The sequence below is a fragment of the Pyxicephalus adspersus genome, chromosome 8 (genome assembly GCF_032062135.1).
Source record: "Pyxicephalus adspersus chromosome 8, UCB_Pads_2.0, whole genome shotgun sequence".
NCBI lineage: Eukaryota > Metazoa > Chordata > Amphibia > Anura > Pyxicephalidae > Pyxicephalus > Pyxicephalus adspersus.
Genome location: NC_092865.1, coordinates 18587970 through 18598673, shown reverse-complemented (window position 1 = coordinate 18598673; position 10704 = coordinate 18587970).

Here is a 10704-nt window from a genome sequence, read left to right as displayed (position 1 = left end):
TGTTTTAAATAAAATTAGTTTTTTCTTTGGTTTAAAAATATATCACTGTAAAAGCGCCGAAAAAGTCCCAATCCAAATTACTTTTTGAACCTGATACTAAATGTTAGGGATGTGGTGCTACTAACCAATTTTTACCTCCCATACACAACTTTCTAAGGGTAAAACATTGAAATTTCAAAATAGAGCACTATGAACAGCTCAATTTACAAAAGATTACACTCTGATGCCACATCCCTTACCTAGCCGTTACTTACTCTATAATTTACATATTTCTTTAAAACATTGAAATTACAGGGGCCCGTTCACACCATTGCATGCTCTGGTGTCTAATGAAAGCACAATAGGGAGTGCCATACACTATCACAATACATGTGTGAAAGAAACAAAAGGAAATGTTTAAATTTCCTGATTGTCAAAGCATTCCTATGACTTCCTACTTTCCTAGATTCAGAGAGCATTTCTAGTATTTTTTGAACCACCAACCTGATACAAGTAAATAGCCAATATTGTCATCTCCTAATCCTCATACTTTTTCCATGTTAGAGAACAATGGATATCCATGACATCAACAGCTTGCATTTTCAGAAGAAAGTCATCAGTGGCTGATTATTTCTCTGCAAGTTAAAGGCTTATTCCATAAACACTGAAAATTAAATGGGGAGGTTACTTCTGTGCATTTTTTTTATTTGTAGCTTTGGCTGCTTCTTGCTAATTGTACCAGTTTGCATTAGCTTTGCTTATGATCTAAAATCATGTTATTTTCAGTAACGATTTCCTGCACAGATTACAAATTGCTCAGGCACAGGATTACATTCCACACAGGTCCCCGTAGGGTAGATTGTCACACATAATTTATAATACCTGCTGGTGGATTTGTAAATTATGTGCATAAGTTTGCATAACTCGCACAACGTACATGGAATAATGTAGTGTGCGTTTGTAAATGATTTATCCCCCACTGTCAGGGTTTAGTGTTTTATAAGCACACGGCAAGTTGTTCAGTGTCAGACATTTTGGAGCAAGATGTGCAGGGGGTTTTCTGAACATTAAAAGCATTGGTTAGCCACAGTGACCAGAAGTGTGTGTGGTCCAGACAGGTGTCACCTGTCTATATCTTGCAGGTTACACTAGACACACTTGTTAAGAAGCTTCCCTTGAATAATTGCAAAAAATATCCATATGATATCTGACTAGATAGCTTTTGGATGGTTGGTGGTGACCCATCATTCATCTGTACATGCATTGACATTATTAGGACACATTTACACATGCTTCAGTGATCTCCCCAGCACCTTTTAGTCGGGCGCACCACCCAGCAATTTTTTAGGAACCACCCGGCTGTGTTTGGGTGGTTACTGATTGGTTGAATCATAATACAGGGGCTGCCGCCCGCCTATGATTTCTTCCCACCCAGCTTAAAAAAAATTCTGGCTTGAACACTGTGAGGGTAGTTTGTACAGCAAAATGTTACAAAACCATATCTGTTTTTAGCCTGCTTTAGAAGCTTTCTAATAGCCATTAAAGTCCCCTTTAGCTCCAGTGCTGGTTAAATACAAATCTTATAGGAGTGCTGGCTGTCTATTTAGCCATTGGCCATTAGCAAGCTTCATGCTTGCTAGTAACATATTTATAGAGGCAGCATTGGCAATAAAATGGTTCAGTAGCATAAAGTTATCTCCCGTTTGCTTCCTATAGTCTGCTGTATACATTTGGAAGTGTTTAGGTATATCTGCTCAGTTAGTGCAAATAATACATGATATATTTCTGAAACCCTGTGAGCTTATAAATTCATGTACACTCTGCTGTCTTCTAATAGAACTTTGCTCCCAACTTTCTGTATGGACCACAGAACATACCAAAAAGAAAATAGAAAGCGGGGTCATGTGGTCCTCTTCTATAGTGACAATGCTGTGTTAGGACAGGACACATGGTACAAAATGGATCCACATTTACAGAAAAGGAAAAATCCAAGCAAGGAAAACAAATGCAGCTACCACATTTAAGGATTGGTGAGGTGTTTGTGTTTGGATTTACATACACTTCAGTCTCCCTTACCTGGAGCTTTAAAGGTAATCAGAAAACTTAATAAGTTCTTGCTGTACACTTACTTCTACAGATATGTTTGCAAGGATTTGTCTATAGGAACTATTCCTGGGGAGTGCATTAGGTAGTGAAAATCCCAAACCAGCAGCTGCTTCTCCTACAATGGAGGGTTGTTACTTTTATCTTCTATAAAGTGTATAGACCTAAGGTTGCAGTTCATAGGGTTGTGTTAACTCTTTTGTGTGCCTGGAACTCTGTTTTGGAAAAGCTGAGCCTATGACGTGACACAAACTCCCACTCAGCAGCAAATTTTCAGTGTTAGATGGAGTGATCATAAAAGCATATTTGCTATGAGAAGGTTCAGCACTGATTGACTTATCTGGCAGGGGGGTGTCTGGTTCTACATCCCAGAATCCACTTCATTTCCCTGTAAGTGCCTTTAACTGAATCAGTCTGAGTCTGTTGACTTTGGGTCATTTACTACCAATTAGGTAAACCTGTCACAAACCCTGGCATCCAAACCGGCCAGATCTGAAAAAGGACAGTGGTTACCAGCATGCTGTAAATGTTGGACTTGGCCCTCACTCTTATCGGATAGGCTGTGTACACACGTCAGATGATTCTGTCCCAAGACCAATGGTCGTGCTCGTCTCTGGCACGAATACAGCGGTTGCCTGACGTTGTTCATTGATTTATGAACAACTATCGAGAACAATCGCTATACAAGTCAAAGGAGGTGAGCACCACGAGGTCCCTTCTGCATAGTACAGAACAGGTGCTGTATATACAACGCTTATTCATTTATCTGTCACTGGAAACAATTGTGATAGATCCCTACCAGCATCAAAAATTTATGCGTTTACAGCCATACTAAGGCCACATGGTTTTGGCTAAGCTCAAAGGCAAAGTCCATATTGGTTCACAATTCCAGCTGGCTGTAGCTGTGGATCTACCCGTTGTTTTCTCTCAAGGTTTATCCTTACCCTCTGTTTGGATCAGCTAGACTTGTAACAGGTTTACTTTAGGTGTCCGAATCTATTGCTTTGTCCACTCTGTGTGCCTTTTACTTTAGCATAGGCTATAAATGTACATGACTAAGGGAAAGTGAGTCCTACACACAAGGGACCCCTGTTTGGTATGACATGGAGTGATAGGGGATGGAGGGGGTAATATTTTTTTTTTTCTTTCTTCCACCATAGTAGAGATGTTTGTGCCATGTGTAAAGTGTCAATACTTGGGACTGTTAAAGGAAGCCATTGTTTATATTTTAATTCTTGGTTGGTAGGACACACAACTGTATTTCTTGTATGCTAAAATAAATTTAACAGGGGCACATTTCACATCCGAGTAAGTGCTGTGTGTTTTAAAATAGCCTTTAATGAGAACCAGTACTGGAAATATAAATGCTAACATAAATAAACTGAACTTCTGTCCAGTAACTAATAAAAAGATATGAATGAGAAGTTCCAACTTCCTAAGGGCTTGTTTGGTGAGTTTCAATCATGTAGTAATGACAATAATTAGAGCTCAGTTTATTGGGTCACTGATTTATCAAAGCTCTCCAAGACTGGCGAATGTAGACTATCTTGGGAGATCCTGCTTTTTTTATTTGGCAAATGTTTTCAATCCTGGAGAAAATCCATTCCAGGTTTTCTAGATGACCCAGCTTTAGTCATGATAGTCTATCATCTCAAGTCTTGGAAATCTTTATAAAATCAGGGCCATTGACCTGGTTCATGTCAGATTTACATTCCCATTGATGTCCATGAAAATTCAAAACCCAACAGATTATGATTAGGTATGGTGGCTGTAATCTGGATAATCATTACAGGGTCCATGCGAAAGGACTAAATCTTGAGCCAAATAAACAACAGTTAGCAATTACAGTAGTTGTATTTCCTTTTAGGACAGCTTTTCCCCAAAACAGAAATATTTGATTGGTCTGAGGTCCCCTCCTATAAGTACTAATTGATAGCCAGCCATTACCAAAATATAGCGGTGCCCAAGGAAAATCCCAATATGAGATCAAACTATAGTACCCAGACCAAAACATGGCACTACAAACACACGCGGAAATGATAGGGCCGAATCTCTGTGTATTTTTTGAAAGATCCCTTTTTTGTTCCTGAAAAGCCACTTTAAGTAAATATTGTTTTTAGTTATATAGAAAATACAGTGTTACTGTTTGCATTACAAAATAAAATATTTTTATTAAAGGAAAAATACATTTTATAGTCAAAAAAAAAAAAAATGTCATGTTACATAATGATTGTATGTTACCAAGAAAGCAAGCAAAATAAATTTTGCATCAGAACAATATGAGGTATTGTAGGATCTTCTATAATCCAGTGAGTGGGATGGGGTACCATGCAGTGCTTTTGCATGCTCATGTCCCTTGTAAGCAGCATTTTGTACAAGGATTGGAAAAAAACCTATGGATCTCTTATTAGAGCTACCACGTCTGGCCAGGCCTCTATTTGTAGAACTTCAACCAAAATGTATAAAGTTTTTCCTATTGCTGTCTGTGCCCACCTTTGGAAGATTTCAACTTTCTTCTCTCATTTTATCCCAAACGAGCAATGCAAGAGTTAGAATGTCTCACGTTTTTGTTAATGCACCCTAATGACATTTCCTTACTTCCTTACTAAACCTAATTGGAACAAGGACCACAGTAAACCAGGATAAAGGATGGCACCTCTCTGACATATGGTAATCTATTGCTCCACTACACATCCTCCGGGACTAGCGAATATCCATACAAGTCCAATGCATCCTCAGCCAGTCATTCCTTCTGCACAAATGAAACAAACTAATTGGGGGATTCTGCCATTATTTGGTGCCAGAAATGTTACAATAAGTACTGATATGATTGTCTGGCACTAACTAACAAAGCAGTGTACATAGGACAAATGCCTAAAACACAATTTATTAAAGAATAAATGGCTGTGGGGAAACACATCAGACTTCTACATATTAACTGGCCTTGTGGGTTAGTAGTGGGCGCAGTAAACTACCATGATGGTGCCACGAAAAAGAAACAGTTTTGGCTTAAACTTAACTTTACCAGGATTATTAGATCACTAAAGGAAAGAGAATCACTTTTGTCTGTAGCAATAGGTGTAACAAAATTCTTGCACCATTTCTTTACCTTGTTCCCTTAGCCATCTGTTGTCCTGTACTAGAGATTATCCAGCTATGGTATTGTTGGCTCGCAGGAACTCATTGGCACACAGGGCAACTTGGGGGATAAGCATCTGAAAGTACTGCAAAACAGGTTAGATTCTCTATCAGGGTTTTTTTTTTTATTGGTGTATCTGGTCCGATTGGGCAAAACTAATGTCAGACCTGTGGTTAAGGCAGCAGTTTGCTACAGGCTTAACCGGCCCCTCGCCCTCCACTGAATGGGGACAGTTGCAGCATGTTGCTTCTGATTACCGCTGAGCACTTCCAAAGACTTGAATGCAACCATGTTCAACTGCAGATCACAGCAGATGAAAGCAGTTATGGCTGCTGCTGGAAGATTTAGATGGCCCAGAATTGGTCTTCATCCATCAACCTACTGAAAACATTGAACTGCAGCAAACCATAACTGCAGAATAAACTATACACTAGTGAAAAGGGGCGCTAACAGAGGCGGTTTTCAACCAGAAGTCTGAAAGTGGCCTAAGAGTAGGACTCCATTGAAGACACAGCAATAAAGCTAATGCGCCCTCCACATCACTAATCTTGTACCTCACAGATTTCTATTCACTTCCGATCCTGCCAAAAACACTGTTTTCCACAGTGGGATAAAATCTCCCTAGCAGCTACACAATCAGCAGAGCTTTTAACTCTTCTCATCTCAATCCAAAATGAAAACAAAAATTATTTGGTTGAAGCTATACTTTAAAAGAATATCATGGAACCAGATGACAGTGGTAAGAATTGTACCCCTTTTTACACAAAAAAAAATTTTTTTACTTCAGTTCCTTTTATGTGCCAAAAAATAGATGAAAAGATTATTGTCTGTGCCCGTGACCACTTTAAGATCATTGGGAGTCTACAAAGGATTTGCTGTACTGGTCCATAAACCTGCAACAGGACCCATGAGGCACAGGAAGCAAACCACCACCGGGTATCACAAGTTTTATACCTCATTAAGCTCAGTTCTATGTGCAGCCACAACATGTCAAAAATGATGTTTTGGAGACCCAATTTGTAACACCCAAACTGTAAGAAGAGATCGGGAGCAACAATCTACATATTTCCATATGAATTGTTCTCTTTTGGCTCTGGTTTAACCAATAAAGATAATTTTGCTGTCTATACTCCACAATTATTGTCTTCATTAGGAGAAGTGTAACCAGCAGCAACAAATCAGCTTACACCTGAGCAAATCCAGGTTCTTGGGTTTTATGGATGCATATTCCAATTTTACCTAAGTAACCCCATGGAGTCCACTGGTGCTCCAGGTTCCATAATTCTACTTTCCTATTCCTATACATGGAAAGTTTACTGGTAAACATGATTGTGGGCTGTGGATGAACAAAATACAAATCTCACATGCAATATACTAAATGGCCAGTTCATGCATGAACTTCAGGCAGATCACAGCTTCCAACGATTCACCATTTATCACACAAGACTGTGCACTTCAGTGTTGTTTTTGCATTAATATCAATGAACTTGCTTTGTTTTGCAGCTTGGGTAAAGTTTTAAAATTTTATGCAGAAATGTGTTTTCTGAGATACCCCGGGTAAATTGCTGTGCTTGGCATTACAGGACAGTATTCGAACTGAGCAGACTCACGATTTATACATTTATAAGTCAGACATACAGCTGCAGCATTTAGCTGCCTTCAGCAAGACAACATGCAAATTTTCACTGGTCAGATAAGTAGTCTTTCTGCTACTTAAAGTCAACCTAAATTCAGACAATGTAAATGCACTTTTAGGGAGCTTTCAGTCCAAAAGTTAAAACTGCATGGTTTTCCGCTCCCGGGTCCACAGCAAAATTCTGCTGTACAGCCTGGAGAGACAAACTGAACTGCAAGCAACCAAGCAATGTGCATGCAGCTCCAGAGCAAACCGCTAAAACAGCTCACTGTAGATCTGAAAAGGCCCCCTAAACATCAAACACCCCTTTACCTCTGTATCTATATGCATCAGGGAGACGTTTGTTTTAAGACACTTTACTGCCAGCCAGATCTATGTAAAAAGTCTGTGGCTCTCAGAGACTGCAGCACTGTGTGGTTGTCGTATCCCCTTCCACTTTATAGAACATTATACATTCTGTAGGTGAGCTGTGTGTAAAAAAATAAAAGTATAACAGCAGCTAGAGAGGTCAGTGATGACTTGTTCTAAAGCAGAAATTTGTAAATAATTAAATTAAATTTGTTAAATGACCATAGGTTAGTTACTGCTGCTCTTAATAGATGCATTTGCAAATGCAACTACTTTAGGTAACTAAGACTATGTATCACTCACTGTTATGTAAAGTAGAACTCTGGGAGAGTGAATACTGCAGCCGGGCTCTTCTGCATGCACATGTAATAGCAGGAAACAAATCCCCTCATCAGTCCATTTCTGCTCCTTTATTGTCCATTTACCAGTTGGGGGCTGGAAGTGACCTGGCCTGAAAGATTGGATTGGCTTACAGCTACCATCTGTGTTTCACTTCCTATGTACAGTTAGGTCCATAAATATTTGGACAGATACAACTTTTTTTTTAAAGAAAAAAAAAACTACCCCTCTATATGTTCCAGTAGTTCCATGAAGCCAATAATGCAATATGCATTGTAAAGCAGTATGTATAAATCATTATGGATCTGAAACCTGCTCAGGACCTCAATATGTAAAATGAAATCAACCCCCCCCCAAAAAAAAAAAAAAAGGTGAACACGCTCTTGCTGAAATGCCCAGGGCAGCCAATTCTTTTTGCTTACCCCCTCATGCTATCCTCAGCTCTTCTGCAGGGACAAGGAAAAAAGAAGCCCCACGAACTCAACACAGAATTATTATAATAAAATAAAAAATTAAATTAAAAAATAATACAACACAGAATTATTCTTATTTGTGTGCCATCTAGTGGCTGAATGTGAAATTACACCAGAAGGGAGCCAAGGGATGCCAGGCATGTCTCTTATTCTTGTACAGCACATACCTGCATGCAGTGTGTGTTTTCTGCTTCTCATGGACTGCTGAAACACCATGTGAACCCCAAAAACTGAAAAAAAAGAAAGAAAAAGCAGACCTAACATTTGATGATGCCTTTCCGTTTTCTAACACTACAATTTTTTCTATTTTAGTGAAAAACATGTGACCATACCCCAGACATGAATGTTTTTATCATGTGCTCTCAGAAGAACATTGGTGGAGTCACGAAATAGAAACACAACATCACACAGAAAAAGAAAACTGATTCAGGACACACAAGACAGATGGCATGTTTAATTGTCCAACAGAGACGACATTATCAGACTTACAAAGGCATATAGGAAATCTGAATTAGAATGTCCCAGGGTTCCACAGTGTGCGAGAATCGGCATTGTAGAAATGGTGATCTGTATTTACACACGGCCAGTCTGGCTGAAGTCTGCGGGATTCTGGGAAATGGAGGAAGATTCTGGCAAAATAAGAAGGTGCTCAATCTATAAAGAATAAACTTCCAAGCAGCGAGGAATTAGCATGTTACTACATCATCAGCTAGTTTGTTTGTTTTTGCGTATGGTCAGAGTATTACATATCCCAGGACCGAATCTTGATACTACACAGAACACCAACGTGATAACAGGTCTTATTAGTAAGAACGTGACCCAAAATAAAACTTATTATTAAGCCATTATAGTCACAGCTAAATAATCTATTGACTCCTATTGTACTGCCTGAATTCTCTCCCATCAGCCCTCATACATCAATATACATAACACTATTAGCTATAAAGCGATGGTGTCAGACATCCCTGCCCATTCATTTTAGCAGCTAGTACAAGTACCCACGCTCTGTAACTTTTGATGCTACACAGAGGATGATAAGAGTTTCATCCTCTTTAACCAGGCCATTCCAAATGGTAACAATAAAAGGGTTTCCACCTCCTGCTGCCATCTACGGTCAAGCCACAATGCCAGACTTCACCAGTAGATGGCACTGCAGAACCCACACAAAAGGTTAATACAAAAGATGTTCCTAACTGGTGATTTACAGATATCTAAAAATCACCTTGAAAAATACAAAAATCCATGGACTGATCCTTCTGACTTAAGCATGGGAAACACTAAACTGTACTTATTTTCTCTCCAAACACAGAAAGAATAATGTTTTGGGCCTTTGACAGGAAACCAGGCACTGTCCTACCTATAGGGGCTACAAATAAATTATCACACAATGCAGTTTAAACAAACGTGTGCTCCCCTATCCCCTTACCCTGAAAGGTACTCTCAGCTGCTGTTAGGAGACTTAGTAATATTGGGAGCGAATACTACCCCTGCTCAATACAGATAAAAAGTAAACAAAGCATGAACATATTTAAAGCAACCCCTTCTATAGGATAAGCATTGATTGACTTTGTGAAACTAAAGCTGCCACCATTCAGTGGGAGGATAAACTTCCGGGTTTTAAAAATGGTGATGAAGAACCCTACCATACCCTCCTCACAAAAGTCCCTAAATATTGAGTGTATCTTAAGGCAAAACTAGTTTTGTATAGAGTAGCAAAGCACTTAACAGGGCTGTATGCGTCCCACTGGGCAGATTTCACTTCCTGTCTTATAGAATGAACAAGAAGTGGAAATCTCACCCAGGCAAGGATACTCACTCATTGTCACTGCAACAAGTGTCCCTAATCGAGGATTTCTTTATGCAGTTTTGGACTTTCCATCATTAAATTCCCAATGACAATGGTTACTAGGACAAATGAGGATAAATTTCCCAAGTTGGCACACATACTGCAATAAAAACCTAAAAAGGGTATCATTTGCCATGTTCTCCCCAGTCCCTTTTAGCTGGGTGCACCACCCAGCACTTTTCAGTAACCCCCAGGCTGTTTTTGGGTGGTTACTGAAGAGTTGGGTCACAATACAGGGGCCGCCACTCACCTACAATTTCTTCCCAACGGGCTTAAAAAAAATTCTGGGTTCAACACTGCATTTGCATACTTTATCCAAAACTTTCGATACACTTCAAAGCATGAAGCAAAGAGTAAAAAAAAAATGCTGTCCAGTACATTGGATCTAAAGCACACCCGTCCTCCTTACGCCTCTCCAGGCCACTGAAGTATGCATTTTAAGATTGTGGAGGTGAGGGGACTATGTTCCAGTAGTACTTGTCTTGGTACTGAGGAAGAAAGGGGGCCTAAATCCACAACTAAGCCTGATGCCATCCTTCCTCATCTCCCATCATATGAGACGTGTTAGTAACGGCAAATATGGAGAGATCCATCATCCGGACACTGAACACAAAGTGTTGTGCTTGACAGATAACAGTAAAAAAAATATGAAGACCACGGACAGACACAAATGGTATTACAATGAAATAATGTAAATAAATAAAAAAGAGCTAAAGAACTATTACGTAGCGTTAAATAATGATCACCCTGGAAGAGCTGTATGCAGTGTCCAGTGTCAAATGACGTCCTGTGTAAATGTCTTCCAGGGCCCATAATTTTACACAGTAAATTTTACACAATT